At 42.5% G+C, this 16388-nt stretch overlaps 1 long non-coding RNA gene across 1 annotated transcript in view; it reads right to left on the reverse strand.

Annotated features, from left to right (window-relative positions):
• Positions 1-6251: 6251 nt before the first annotated feature.
• The window catches only part of LOC147823988 (uncharacterized), a 96139-nt gene continuing 86002 nt past the window's right edge, over positions 6252-16388 (reverse strand). Inside the window, exon 5 of the long non-coding RNA XR_015443054.1 lies at positions 6252-15282. This is a non-coding gene — a long non-coding RNA (uncharacterized LOC147823988). The remainder of the gene's footprint in view (positions 15283-16388) is intronic.

A 16388-nucleotide genomic window follows, 5' to 3' on the forward strand; every position in this document is an offset into this window, starting at 1 on the left:
GAGAGAGATTGGCCTATGTGCTGTGCAGACAAGAGGTACTCTCTGGTCATAGCCAACTCCTCCAACCCCAGGAGTTCCCAGTGGCCGAGGCAGCCAGAGATTGGCAGGATGCAGCCTATTACATTCTGTTTAAATACAGATTTGCAAGGAAAATAAATTCATGGCAACACTCATTATTGATCATTCTCAAAACTGTCTAGAGAATTCCCCCGGAGGGCTTAAGAAAGAAATTAAACATGGTTTTCCTGAGTTGTTTCCTGCTGTTTCTCCACTTCATTGGTTTTGCTCCCATAATTGTGTGTGTGTTCCTATAGCCACATAATGTTTTAATATGGCTGAGTTATTTCATACAACTTCTGGGTCATATATCAACAATTTGGGTATGAATAACCATAATAATATTTGTGATAAGATGTCCTTAGTGACTTCTCTTTACCACTATTGCTTAACTCTTTAATTCCTTTTCATCTGTCCTAAACTTGTTCCCTCATCTGTCAACACTCAATCCCAAATCTACCTTTTGTTTCTCATTACAGTTGACACAGTGACCACTGCCTCTTTCAAGGACCTCTGTGCCTTTTTCTTTCCTTAATGTTGCTGTCTTCCAGTTTTCAACCTATTTCCTTGATCTCATAGGTCTTTGTTACCATTTTTATTAGTCAAGAAACCTAAATATTTTTCAGAGTTTTAATCAAGGTCTTTTCATCTCATTCAAAATACTCTTCTGAGATTCTCGACTCCTCTCCTGGCTCCCAGATCATCTACAAATCTAGAATTGACATCTTTGATGTAGGACTCAAGGTATTTTGGCACCATATCTCAGTTTATCTTTCCAGTGCCATTTTCCACTGCTCTCTCACATATCCTGTTTCACACAGCTACTCTGCTCAAGATTTAGCCAACATTCCAGAGGCTTTCTTATAGTTTTGACTTTCTAGTCTTCCTGTCTAAAATGATCCAACAAGTTATATCTAGCAGTATATTTTTCAAATCACAAATAATATGCTATCAAGTCTATTTTAGTCAAGAAAAGTAAATATGATTCAACATTAGGAAATATAGTAAATAGCTTAAGGTATCAAATATGACAAGGGAATTTCCCTGCATTTTTGGGAAAAGGTACATAAAGATTCATTTCTGATTTCTGATTTTTAAATGCACAGAATGCTAACTCTTTTTAAATGATAAAAAAGAAACTCTGTCTCAAACCAATGATCACTCATTATACCAACTAATAAAACATTAGTATCATCTCTTTAAAACAAAAATCTTTACAAGGTTGCTTATTATCAGAACTATTATCTAACATTTTTGTGAAATCTCTATCCAAAGCAATGAGACAAGAAAAAGATATATAAATAAACGTTTAGGAAAGAAAAAGGAAAAGGAATCATTCTGTAGATATTAGGTATGGTAATAGAATTTAGTGAAGTGGCCAATTACTAAACATTAAAAATCAATTATTATGAACTGTGCCACCATAAACATGGGTGCACATATATCGCTGTGGTATGATTATTTTAATTCTTTGGGGAAGATACCCAGCAGGGGAATAGCTGGGTCAAATGGGACCTATAGCCCTAGTTCTTTGAGATATTTCCATGCTAATTTCCACAGTGGTTGCACCAGTCTGCACTCCCACCAACAATGGAAAAGGGTTCTTTCTCCCCACAACCCCACCAGCATTTGTTATTGGTTGATTTCTTCATAGCAGCCATTCTTTCTGAGGTGAGGTGGAATCTCAGTGTTGTTTTCATCTGCATCTCTCGAATGACCAGTGATGTTGAACATTTTTTCATATATTTATGTGCTGCTTTTACTTCTTTGTCTGAGAAATGTCTGTTCATTTCAGATGCCCATTTTTGAATTGGGTCTTTGAATTTGGGGGGTCTGATTTTTTTCAATTCTTTATATATTCTAGATAGTAGTCCTTTGTCTGAGGTACAGCTGCTAAAATTTTTTTCCACATTGTAGGCTGTCTCTTCACACTGCTGGTCATTTCTCTTACAGTGCAGAAGCTTTTTAATAAGATGAGATCCCAGTTGTTGATTCTTTGTGCTAGTTTCCATTCTACTGGGGTGGAAACAACCCAAGTGTCCATCAACTGGAAACTGGAGAAAGAAGATGTGGTTTTTTTATAAAATGGAGTACTACTCAGCCATAAAGAATGAGAAACTAGAGACATTTATAGCTAAATGGATGCTTATTGAGGCCATCCTCTTAAGTGAAATAAGTAGGACGCACATGTGTAAATACCGAATAGTTTCTCTGGTGTGAGAAACTGAAAGTGTAAATAAGGATTAAAACCAATAATTGATAATTTGAAATAGGAAGAAAAGGTCCAGAGGGTTAGGGAAAGTGGGAGGGGAAGGGAAAAGGAAAGAAGGGAAAGGAAAAATTATGAGAAAAGAAAAAAATGGAAATAAAATCTATGTAAATAGGAAAGGGTGGAGGGGGGAAGGGCGCACAGATAATGGGGGTGGGAAATAAGAACCAAGATACATCATGTACAGGTACAAGCACCCAATGATAAATGTAAATGAACTGTAGTATACCTAAAATGTACCAATAGAAGAATTTAAGAGAAAAAAATCAATTATTTTCCTGAAGTAAAGCAGTGATCAGTTAGAAAATATAATTAACAGGATACCCAGTGTGACTACCATAAAAATAAAATTCCAGACACACAAAAAGGTACTCATAGCATGATTATTTCTGTGTCTATCTACTTAAATCATCACTGTGAAATTTTATTTAAAAATGTAATAAATAGTAAAAGAGTTTCAGAAGTAGTCTTGCAGTAAGTTGGTTCATTCTGATAAGAATAATGGTAAGAGCTTCAAGTTGGATATCAGGTTTAATGCTAATGAATTATATACTTTTAAAGAGTGAGTTTAGATGATGTTAATTATATTTCAAAAAAACTTTAAAACAAAGAAACATGTAACTCCTTGAGACAACTCCTCATCCTCCTATGGGATCGTGCTTACCTATGTATGTGGGAGCACCCAAGTAGACAGAATACACATGAGCCAAACAACACAGCTTGGAAACTTATTACAGGCAATAATGAAACCTTCACCTTCCGTGCAATTTGGTAAGGTACCTGGCAGAATCCCACTTTATAACTTCACATATGAAAATCACTTTAAAACTTTCATACATTTATGTTACATATATCCACCCACATTCCAGAGTCCTTGAATCTGAACTTACGTATAGTACTGATTTGTATCCCTGGTAGCACATTATTTATGCCTCTCCTGTCCCATTTTGCAAGCAAGAGAACACTCTCTGAGAAGGTAAAGGGCTTGCCAGGTTCACAAAAGGAGCAGCTTCTGGACCTGAGGCCTGAACCCAGGTCTCTAGGTGTTCGCCAGGGTTGGGGGAACTCCAGGGCACAGAGCAGATACTCTTGCTCTACTTCCCACAGAGAGACCAGCCTGGGAACCCCCCTCCACCCCCCAAGCTCTGGCCCCTCCCTCCCTGGAGTAACAGCTGCAATAACAGAGAAAGACACCAGTAGGCCAGGGACTATTTTGTGTATTCCAGGGGTGTCACCAAAGATAACCCGGTGATAAGAATCTGCTGGGCACCATCCTTGCTTTTCTCCAGGTCTACTGAGCAGGGACACTAACAGCAGGAAGGGAAACCTCGAGTTTGAGGACTCCCACAAGGGGTGTAATTTTAAAATATGGCGAATGTTTAAATTTAAAAAATATTTACAGGAAAAGACACATATCCCTCTCAAAATATTCCCCCTCATACCAAATACACTTATCCCATCATGCTTCCCACTTTCGGGCGGGGGAGTTGTTTTTTGTGTTGTTTTTATTTTTTATTAGTCCATATTTGCAGTACATAATGATCACATCCCTTGTGTGCAGTTAGCATATACCCATAGCACATCTTAATTCTTCCTTCATCCTCTTTCCCTCTCCACCCACCACTCTCTTCATCTCTGGATCCCCTTCCTATTTGAGAAAGATCTGTCTCCTTACTTCCTATTATCTATATTTTATTTTGTTCTTTATTTACATTTTGGGTGTCTCATATAAAAGAAATCATATGATATGTAAGTTTCTGTGTCTGATTTATTTCACTTAAAATTATATTCTCAAGGTGCATCCATTTCCTACAAATGTACAGTATATGTGTGTATATATATATTTTTAGGAGAAAAAAGAAGGCAACAAACAACATATATATGAGCCCTTTTTCAAAATAATAATTGCACATATAATTTATATGCACATGTTAAATTTTATGTTTTATGTGTACATATATATATACACATAATCTTCATGAAAACAAAGATTTCAATGAATAAATACAAAAATACTAGCAAAGCTTCACACTTATTTTCTTTGTGATCTCTCCTTTCTTTCTTCTTTTCACTTATCTCTATTTCCTGATGTTTCTGCAGTTATTTTTATACTTGTATCCAGATGCCCTTCTGTCCCATGAGCTTCCTGGGACCTTGGGCAGCTCTTGGGAAAGGGCTTGCAGGCCAGCAGCAGGCACAGTGGACAGCAAAGGTGTAGTGCATCCCTGAGAGTCAGCCTGGGATGCCCCTGGTCTCGCCTCCAGTTTCCTGCTTACAGAGAGGCAAGGCTGGCTCGGGCCCCCGACAGTGACGCCGACAACGGCGACAGGGAGGTGTGCGAAGCCGGGCTCGAGCTGTGCCAGCTCTTGCTAATCCTCTGCAGTATGGTTCGCTGCTAATTTGTCATGGCACATATTTGCCTTATGTCTAATTAGCATCAAATTGCAAACTGCTATTTGCTAACAATTTGTTGCATCAATCTGCTTGAAAATCTATAGTTTAGAATTGGATTACATCTTATCCTGTCTATCAAAATGCTAGTTCACACATACACAAAATAACTTCGCCTTCCCGCCAAAAACGTTGCAATGTTTGCAGTACCACAAAAGGAGAGTGATGTGGGTTTTTTGTTTTTGTTGTTTATTGTTGTTTTTTGTTTTTTTCTCAGTAGAGGAATCATTGTGGGTTGTCTCATTTATCCTGGTGTTGATTTCCATTGGCCAGGGAAGACCTCTGAGAGGATGCTCAAACACAGGGAGGATACTGGTCCAGTCCTTTCACAAGGACTTTCTGGAAAGCCAAGAGACAAAAAGGGACCAGAAATGGGATCCCTCGATTGTACTGTGAAAAGAGCGGAGGGTGTTAGTTCTGAGACCTGCACTCCCAACCAGTGCTGATGAAAGATACAGCCTCACCCAGCATTCTGAACACATGTAGTAAGCTAGCATTCCACACATATTAGTCCACTTAATGCTAGCAACCACCTAAGGAAGCAAGGGTTAATATTCTCTTCACTTACATATCATGAAACTGAGGCTGAGGGGATAAACTTCCGGAGGTCATATGTGTAACAAGTGACAGAACAGAGATCGAAGCCCAGCCAGGGACATTTCATTGACAAGCTGATCCTCTAAATGTCAAAATGAAATAGTGGAAATAATAATGATAATGATAAAAATTGTGAAATAAATATTAATAAAACAGTCATGCGATAAAAAGAACTCGTATCTGCTCACCGCATCTCACTTGACAGTTTGGCTTGCCTTAAAGATTACATTTAGCGGAATGTTCACTATTTGGGTTTAATGACATGTCCCACGTATACATGGAAGACTCTGGGTCTTCAGATTTCCATTGCCTCCTTGGGGTCTCAAAAGCTACCTTCTAGAGTCTGTTAGGACAAAGAACTGAGATGGCGTCTCCGACAGTGGGGACAATTCCTGTGGAGTCCAAAGAGAATCAGAAGGTGACAAGGAGCTGGGACACACTTTGCTATCCTGATGACGGGGAGAGAGGAGTAGACGGTTCCAGCAGAGAAAAGCTGGAGGCTCACTGAAGAGCATAGGTGGGTGGTGACGGCACCTTCAGCCTAGCAGGCAGTTGTTTAAAAATGTACCAGTGGTTAAAACTCATAACCTCACAAGTGACCAGAGGTCAAGGAACTGTTACAGTGTGCCATTCAGCTCACCCGACTACCCCTAAAGAACCACTTGTCTTGAATAAAAAAATCCATGTTGACATTTTAAATAATAATAACTATTATTATTTTTGTGGCACTGGGGATTGAGCTCAGAGCCTTTGCACTGAGCTAACATCCTTAACCCTTTTTTACTTTTTATTTTGAGACAGAGTCTTACTAAGTCACTAAGTTGCCTAGGTTGGGCTTGAACTTGCAATCCCCCCGCCTCAGCAGGGATTACTGACATACACAACCACGCCCAGCACTATTCTTTTTATTACAATATTCAAAATCTCTCCTTTCGTACCTTCTCCTTAGATCTCCTTGGGATAAAAATAAAAATTTACCTAAGAGAGTCTTCAAAGAAGGAGCTGGAGGAATCACAAGGATGTAGTAGTTCTCCCTTCATTCTCACAACAAATCCAAGAATACATTCTGAGTCTGGCTGGGTTTCAGGACCCTCAGAGATACCACAGCCTAAGGATGCTCATGTTTCTTATATAATATAATATGAGTAGTATTTGCATATAATCTATGTGCATCCTGTTGTATATTTAAATCAGCTCTAGATCACTTATAATACCTAATATAAGGTAAATGTGATGTAAATAATTCTTGTACTGTTCAGGGACTAATGACAAGAAGAAAAAAAAACACCTGTGTGGGTTCAATACAAATGCAACCATCTTAGGCCTTACTACGTTTTCCATCCATGATTAGCTGAATCAGTGGGTGAATTTATGGGTGTGGAACCCACAGATATGGAGGGCTGACTGTAATTAGATTGATATACAGCACTGATGTCTCTTTAACAGATGCTCACAGGGCACCTTCCTGGTGTCACCACCTGCAATAGGTTCTGGGGACAGAGAAGCTAACATAACATAGTGAGGCAAGCTTACACGAGCACAAGGATTCAAAGACACAAGGAAATAGAAGACAATGAGGAAAGTTCTTCCTGAGGATGAAATGTGGTGGGCAGTCATTGGTCTAGGAACAGACATAAAGAGACTTCCTGCAGGAAGCAGCCTAAACTGAAACACAAAGCTCAGGTGAGAAGTTGACAGGATCCCTCCAGGTAGAGCAAGGAGCAGGTACAAAGGCCCAAGATGCAGTGGATTGATTCTCCCAAGTAGCTGGAGTAGACTGAGTGGCAGCCGCACACCCCTGGAACATGGCAAGGTGAAGGACGAGTCCAGTGTTCCTGCTTTCCTCTGTCATTCGAGGAAGGAAGGCTTTTCCCAAAGCAGGGTTTATATAAGCCTGCAGAGCATGTCCCTTCCCACTCTTCCTAGAGTGTAAAGCAATTTTCAGCTCACTGGAGAAGTCAAGTAAACAGAGGAAAGATTATGAGCTGATTCACTCAGACACAGGAAGCAGGTTAAGAAGCTTGTTCTTGAAATGATTCTTTCACTTAATAAGATATTAAGTGGGTGTTTGCCCCATGCAGAGATTCAAACAGAAATGATGCTACCAGCTACCTTTCAAATGCATATTTCTCTATATTTGGACTGGAAGGAGGCCAAACACTCCATAGATCTGCAACCAATGCAGAAGTGCCCTGGGGAAAAACCCAAAATGTATTCAGGAAAAACAAACACAGTTATCCCTTGGTATCCATGGAGGTACCGGTTCCAGAACACACTTCCCAGCACAACAAAATCCAAGGTGCTCGAGGTCTTCATATAAAGAGGTGTAGTATTTACATTAAACCAATGCACACCCTCCTTTATACTTTAAATCAGCTCTAGATTACTTATAAAAACCGGATACAATGTAAATGCTATGCTAGTAGTTGTTACACTGTATTGTTTAGAGAATGATGATAAGAAAAAGTCTCTTTAGGTTCAGGAAAGATGCACTTTAAAAAATAAAACATTTTCCATCTGCAATTCTTTGAATTTGTGGATATGGCATCCTCATCTATGGAGGACTGACTGTAATCCTCACACAACTGCCTCTGAGTGGGAGGAGAATGCCCACAACCAAGAATCAAGCTTGGTGATTGTGTTCAAGTCTACTATCTGGGTTGAATCACATAAGCCTTTAGTAGCCTTTTCCATGCCCAAAGACAAAAGCTTAGGATATAGGAGAACATGCAAGATGTGGGGAACTTGAGGCAGCCAGGACTGAAAGCCAGACAGAGCTGCCCAGAGACTAGACACAGCGATCTCCCTGGTAGCAAGGGTTACCCCACCCAGAGCCTAGCATGGGACAATGCCAGCCACCCACCAAGCCTGAGGCATGGCTCCAGGGGCATGGGTGATCTCCTACTGCACAAAACCATTAAGTGCTTTAAGCAAAACCTAAGTAATCTCTACATTTGGTTTAAGCCAGATGTCCAAAAATAACACTGCTCAGGTTCTCATAGTTCCAACACCCCACACTGGTTTACTCACAGATTCTGCTGTATGTCCCCCCTCCTGTTAGTCCCAGCAGAGGACTGAAAGGTAGATCAACTCCCAGTACCTGTGTACTCTGCTTTGGGTGAGCAAAGACCCAAGGCTGTAATGCTAGCTGAGTCCATTCACACAATCTCCTTGAAAGACTTGTGGCATTAATAGAAAGGACATGTGGAATCCCAGACAGGAAGTGAAAAATCACCAGAAGCTCCCCACTCCAGCAGAGTGTGGAGCAGGAACCAGCTCAGGATCACTGCATCAGCCCCCAGGCTGCTGGGCAGGGCCACCTTTCTTCTCCCTCCCATCTGCACTGCATGTGGATCTTTAACCTTTTCAGCAACTCCAAGACATCTCTGGGACCTCCACACAGCTCCTGTCAAAATGTCGGGCTGCTAACTATAAACTTTATTTTGATGTCTTGCTTTTCGGGAATAATTACTCTGCACCTAAAATGTTAGCCCACTTACTGCTTGTGCAAAAAGATGACAATAAAATCAATGTTGCACAATTCCCCAAAGTCCATCAAAGTCTTTTGCAATGTTAATGGACCAGTGGATCTAAAAGGTATGAGTTCATGCCGGCCTGAGTGGGCGCCCAGCTCCAGCAAAGGAAGCCCCTCCTCCTGTCAGCTTGCTAGCCCTTGTCTGCCCATTCTAAAAAGTTAGCTGCATCCCTGGGGTAAGAGAATGGGTAGAATGGGAGAGGTGTGGTGAGAGCAGACTGACATGTACATGAAATCACAAACTGAGCTGAAGGCCACTTATAGGAATTGACAGATCCAACTTCATCATCTAGAGGTGGAAAAATAAGCCCAGAAAGGGGCAGCAGTTACCCCAGGGTGGCCCAGCAAACAAGCAGTGAAGCTAAACCAGAGGCCATATCTTTTGGGTCCTTTTCTAAGATGATATATCCTCTACTCCACTCTTTCTGAACTTGAATAACTTTGTTTTCTTTTTATTACTTCCTCTTAGAACACAGAAAAAGTAACACCTTTATCCAGGAGATCAAGCTACACAATATGACCTAGTCAGGTAGCAAATATAGGTGCCAGAAAGTCTTCGTGTTCAGAGACATTTGGGAAAGGTGTCCTGAAAATTTTCATCCCTTAAAGTCACAGCCAATCCTGATGAATGAAAAGTTCTGGGAAATTTTACAATAAGCAGCATGTTTGACTTGGTTTGCCCACCATTTGGGAAAAGTCTACATACAAGGCATTTTGGTAGAAGGAGAGGCGCATGGTATCAACCAGAGCAAACACGCCCTTTGACATACTCACCAGCATCACAGAGGGATGTTGATGACCAATCGAGAAGTGAGTCCTGTAGGAATGGACCCAGGAAAGGCCCTGTGGAACAAAGCCAGCTGATAGGGGGAAACAGGAGTGGCGGGGGGAGAAAGCCACTGTGGGAACCCGGCAGCTGGGGCTGACTTCTCATCCACATGTTGGTGGTGTTGGGGGAGGAGGCACAGTGAGTTGAATGGAAGTCAAAATAAGGGCACTGATAGTCTGGAAGACTGCAAAAACTAGCTGTGACAGACCAGCCCCCTTGTCTGTCCAGTCTAAGATGATGCCTAACTGATGGGGCATCAAGAACAGTAGAAAGTAAAGCATAAAAACAAAAGCTAATGTTGGGCCTGGCACAGTAGCGGGCACCTGTCATGCCAGCTATTCCAGAGGCTGAGGCAGGAGCATCACAAGTTCAAGGTCAGCTTGGACGACTTAGTGAGACCCTATCTCAAAATAAAATAAACATAAAAAGGGCTTGGGCTACATTGGTAAAGCATTTGCCTAGCATGCAAGAGGTCCTGGGTTCAATCCTCAGCACTGAAAAATAAAGGCCATTTGGAAGGGACCAGTGCAATGGTTTTCAGCCAATCTGATCATCCCTCATGCCAGCTCTGGGTGTCTTTATTAAATGCAGAGATCTGAACTGCCCGTGGTGTGACTGTCACTGGGGCTATATCAGTTGGCCTGCCTGCAGCAGGCTCTGTGCAAACAGAATGTGCCCTCTCTGGGTACTAAATCCATACTCAGAGGCAGTCCCTTGAGAAGAGGGTCATGCCGGCTGTGTGGCCGAGGTGACATGTTTGTTCTTTGTTTTCCATCCCTAGCCATCTGTTGCCTTTGGTGGATGCATGAAGGAAACAAGCCAGTGACTTTAGGAAACCTCTCAACCTCTTTCCCGGGCATGCTCACTGTGTTCTCCTTATCCCTGAATACTTTCACCCTTGTGGTCCATGGTCCACCCATGTCCTTTGTGGGATTTCCCCGAAGCCTCTCCCCCAAGCCCAGCAGGACACTCCCTAGAGAAATGCAATGTTTCATCTAAGAAATAATCTTTAAACCCTTGTGTTTTCTGTCCCCAAAACAAATGTATGTTAATGCAGATGTTCCCCAGGGCTTGGATTTTTAACAACTTTTGGAGGGAAGATTTTTGAAATCTACCAAAAGGCCAGGCTCCCTAGATTGCCCTTTCTTTCACTCAGAAAAACTCAATTGAATCAGGGAGGCATGATTCCCTGTTAGAGAAATCATTTTTCCTTTCCTCTGGTGGGTTAGATTTGTTTAGGTGTTCACTGATCCTGCACTTGATTAATCACCCCCCGCTGCCTTTTTCTGGCTCACCAGTTGGAGCTGTGAAACTCACTGGGTTGCAGAGAGGCATTAGGGCCCTCTCATGCCTTGATCACATGGGGACCAGTGGCTGCATCTGTGGGCCCACATGCCACTCTCCCCGACTTGAATGTCTGCACAGCTCCCAGGGAAGTAGGAAGCAATCCCACTTATTGATTGTAAACTCAGCTGTGAACACCACCACCCCCCAACCTGCATGCTCAGCCTCCTTGGAACTAATCCCTCCAACCAACCTTCCTCGAACAGAAATTGGGTGAGATTAACACATTGGGAAAAAGCAAAGAGAGAGACCACAGGAACTGATAGGAAGAGGGGGAAGCATTGACCGAGATGGTGAAAATTGGGTCTGGGATGGTAGAAATGAGAGATGCGATAGGAAAGTAGACAACAGAAAGGAAGAAATGGAGGGCTTTCTACTGTTCCTGCAGCAGATTCTCAAGTCCAGGCACCCATCACAGGTACACGATGGAGGAACTCCATCCCCTTACCTATGACCAGCGGCGATGTTTTTCCAGCGATTCCACAGGAGTCAAAAACCCAACAAAGCGCATCACGGGTGCTGTAAAGGGAGCATGCTGCTGGTGTCTGTGACCACTGTATGCAAAGCTTGGCATTAGTCACAGCCAGGCCGGCTGTGACAGGCCTGAAGTGAGGGAGATTAATGCGAGGCTGGGGCACTTTATTATTGTCATTCTGTTCTTTCAGACTCTGCCTCTGACTTTCAATTTTGCTCCAGAATTAATTGTCTGCTCCCTGCAGTATGACTGATGGAGAAGGATACGAGTAGCCCAGGCACCTGGCTCTGGCCTTGACAGTCTCGGGCGGCATGGGATGTATTGTGTGAGGTCTGAGCAGGGGACAGACGGGCATCCCTCAAAGAAATCAGCTGTGCTTCACCTGACTCCAGTCAAATGGGGCCAGAGATGATCCTTTGCTGGAATCATTTGGGCTTGTAGAGTTCATACCGACATGTCTGTGTCCTGTGAGGGACTCTCCTTGCCACCCACAGCTTTGTCTGTTGGTGAAGTCCTTCCCAGCCCTTCCAGTCTCTGATTTTCTTTCTTTCCAGGCACTAAATAGCTGTAGAGCTTCTAGGTCCCAGCCTTGCAGATGTAAGCATTTTTGTGAGGCTATTGTCCACAGAGTCTCTGACAATAGGAAACAGCCATCTGGTGCTATACTTTAGTTAGCATTGAATATCCACCTCCCTCCTCCTCATGATTCATTCCTGCCTCAGCTTCCTCCATTCCAAATAAAGTCATTACAGACTTAAACCAGGAGGATTGCCTTAGAATCAAATCCGAGAGAAGCCTCCAATAAATAGCACGGTTCTCTACTTTAGAAGGAGTTGAACACCCAAGAAAGGATTATTGAATAAATAAATGAATGTACTAATGCATGAAAGATAAATTAACAGATTAATAATTACACAAGTTTCCTAAAACGGAATGAAACACAGAAAAGGGTATTCGGTTTTATGTCTGTTTCTTTTCGGTACTAGAGAGTACTCAAGGCTACATCCCCAGACTATTTAGTTAGTTAGTTAGTTAGTTGGATGTATATTTATTTATTTTGAGACAGGTTTGACTAAGTCACTAAGTTGCCCAGGCTGGGCTCAACTTGTGATCCTTCTGCCTCAGCCTCCCAGAGTGCTGGGATTACAGCACTACCATGCCCACCAGGTATATTTGGTTTTTATAAACAAATAAAAATCCTTTTCAGTCCATTTTCAAGCCAAATTCAGATGCCCTCCATTGTTGTAGCCCTCAACTGCCTCATGCAGCTATGCCCATGAAAACAGGGGTATAATTTTTTTTTCTCCTTTCTGTGAGTGGAAATATGTAGGATCTTTGAGGAGAGAAAGTCTTGGTGAAACACATTTACAACGCTAACTTTCATGCTCTGGTCTAGGCGTGTGTAGTTCACACAGAATTTCAACTTGAGGTCTACGGGCTACAGTTTTAACACGTGAGAGAGATAAATATTCCTGGTCCTTCCCAAAGAAAGTTACAGTACAGAAAAGGTTCAGTTCCCAGCCCCCTCTTCCCTGAAGCTGGAGAAGATTGCCCCATGGGATGGGGAACCACCACCAGGAAAGGGAAGAGCAAGTGCTGAGGAACTGAGAACCGTTTAAAGGCTGGTTTTCTGTAGAACTTTCAGGAGTTCCTTCTAAATATGCTGCCTGGCTGTAACCTGCAGTAAATTATTACAGCTTTAACTCATCTGGTACTTTCATACGATTACGGTATTATGTTAAAGGGTACAGAAATATATAATATGCTCAACTGTCTCTATAGTTGATACCAGAGGGAAAATTACCACCACTCAGTGAAGAAGATCCAACCTCATTACATTAATGATTTATCACAATGGGAAAATGTGAAAAGTAACTAGTTGCTTTTATGAAAAGAGGCAGCATTTCCCACTGGCAACTCCTGCAGGCTCACGCAGAAGGAGAATTTAGAAGGGGCTCCCGACAGCCACAGTCTCCCATCCCCTTCCAAAACTCCCTCTGCAACTTTAAGGGGAAGGTGTGTGGGCAAACGTTGGAATATCCTTCAAACTTGACATTAAGTATTCAAATGTTACTTAAGCAAAGTGTGAGCAATTAAATTAATCAATCTTCCCAGCCATGTACAGAACAGATGTTCAATAAATCCTCTTTGCTTACAGTGAGGGGGGAAGAGTCCACTTTTAACTGTCCTTCAGCGGTGACACTGCTCAGGCGTCCTCTGCTGGCCTCCTGGGCCACCGTCAAGCGCTTCTGCTGCACTTTCCTTTCTTATAAATAACAACAGGCCACCTGGCCCACCTGCACTGCCTGGGAGCCTCAAGTTTAATGATCCTTCCGATGCAGTGCTGCACTCTTTCCTGATCCCTGTAATGGGGCTGATGGGACTGGTGGTGCAGTGATGGCTGGCAGTGACAGATGACTCCTGGCCACCTCGCACCACTGACAAGCAGTGAATATAGGCCAGTGTTGCAGAAAGGTCAGGATAAAAGTAGCTGCTTGACTTTCAAAGTTCCTCCAAAACATAAAAATAAAAATAAACAGGCCAACAAACCCAAACCATCCAGACCACGCACAAGGGTGCAAAAGGCAGCTTTGGCCCATGAAGACTGGCTGGTTCTCAGTTCTGGAAAAGGGCGCAGTGTCCACCGGAAGCTGACAGGGTTAGAAAAGGAAAGTCTCATGATAGGCAGACAGAGGCTTGTTTGCTTGGAATGAAGAGTTCCGGGTGAGTAACTTCATCTCCGGGCTACCAGGGGACATGGAGGGAGGGACTCAGTAAGCAACTTTCCCCCTCACCCCAAGGTGATCACAGATAGTCTCTATGCCTCCCTGCCCATCACCCGGTCCCCATAAGGACCTCTTTGGGGCAATACTCTGCTGGAAAGGGAGCTGGCATCCAACTGAGAAAATAAGTAAAGCCACAAATGTGCCAGTTTGCCAAAGATTGCAGGACTTGACATGTCCATTGCGGCTTCTCTAACTAAATGTGCTGCCTTAAGAGGAGATCTGGGGAATCTGAAAACATGGGAAGACGCTGGACCCCAATCCTGCAGTACCACTGCCCCTCCAGACAAAAGTGATCCCAGCTTGTACCTCTGGCCACCACTCACTGTAACCCTCTGTGAGGCCACTGACATTCAGAAGTGGTGGTTACAATCCCTGCCCTACAGATATATAACTTCAACCTTTTGAAGGCTGCCTTTCCATATATGGACTTTATCCACATTTTAATGAGGCTTTAAAATCTCCAAGATTAAGCTGGTATTTTATGTAGAACTGCCTGCTTTTTATGATATCCTGAGATGTTGTACAACATTTGGTGACTATATTGATCCTTATAAATTCAGCATCTATATATATTCATGAAAAGTACCTTTTCTCCCCATTCGGGCCCCAAGATGATCCCGGCACACATTTTTCTGAGTGGAGACAATAAAACTGCAATTGTCCTGGTTTTGAGCGTACACGGTGTTTCACTGTTTTCAAATTAAACCCGCTTTACCATCTGCTTGCAAACTCCACAGTGAGGAAATGACAGTGTCTCTCCAGGTACCTGATGGTGTAAGCACCCCATTTCTCCTTCAGGTGAGCCTGTTATAAATCCTGAGGGGCTTGGCAAGGCTTCCTCCCGCATGGGACATTATACATCTTCATGTCCTCTTCTTCTCCCGACTGCAGAGACCAACCCCTTCCTGTGTTTGGGGGGTACCATTTCTCGCTTTTAATCTGAAACAAATGATTGGGGGGAGGTGGGGGGAGAAAAAGTCTTATCGCCTTGGCGAAATATCACGAGTGAAAAAAAAGAAGAAGAAGAAAGAAACTATGGGAAAATTCATCTTCAGCTGCTACAATCAATCTCTCACCTAAAGAAATACACAATAACTAGGCGAGAAAGAGTCAAGATTTATGACTTAGAAACATCTACACTGACCAGCCTATACCTAGTCTTCTTGGCTCCCTCCCTACCCGAATGGCTCTCTCTAACAGTTACAATGATAAACTGTCTCTCCCTACTGTTTTACAAGTACATTAGCTTTATTTAATGAGATCTCAGAGTAATTTAACAGATGTATATAGAACATAAGACTAGGAAAACTCTTGCTACTTCGATACTTTTGCCAAAGTATTCTAGGACAGCTCATCTGAGGTGTAACTTTATATTCTTTGAGAAAGCATTACTTGAATTTTTTGGAAGGCTTTTCAAAATGATTTTCATAAAAATATTACGTTACAATCAAAGAGGAGAGAGGCACTTTCACTTTCACGTCCATGCAGCCCATCAAGAGCCAGGATAAATGGGCTTTCCAAAGTCACGGGGACTCACTTACATATTGAATTGTCAGGAAGAATGTCACTGTCAGAAATTAATAAATTTGTGTTAAAAAAAGTCTCCAATTCAGCCTCCTCCCGAAAGGAAAAGAGTGTAGGAAGAGAGTCAGGAGGAAAAGGCAAAGAGGAAGAGGTCTGTCTGTGAGAGAAGTGAGGCTCCGGCTTCCCAGCCACTGTTACACTGCAGGTGAGCCCTGGGTACCGGGGTCATCTCTACTCCTCCAGGCCTGGCATGTTCAGGTCAGTACTTCACCTTCCTGGCCGGCTGCTTTCTTTCCTTCCCTGACATCCTTTTTAGCGCTTGGTTCTCTGGGAACCATAATGGAGAAATGACAATGGTATTAACTTTTTAAAAATTGCTTTAATAAACTGCCAATTAATAAGCAAGAAGAGGAAGCCATGGGAAATTACCTGGTCGTGCTTAAAATAAAATTAAAAGGAGAAGGGAATTATTTTTTGCCTCTTTATTTCTTGAAACACATAAGGATTATGCTTTTATACAC

The sequence above is a fragment of the Heterocephalus glaber genome, unplaced genomic scaffold, assembly GCF_053883595.1.
Source record: "Heterocephalus glaber isolate CG9 unplaced genomic scaffold, H.glaber_assembly_v1.0 deba00001561, whole genome shotgun sequence".
In the NCBI taxonomy this organism is placed as follows: Eukaryota; Metazoa; Chordata; class Mammalia; order Rodentia; family Bathyergidae; genus Heterocephalus; species Heterocephalus glaber.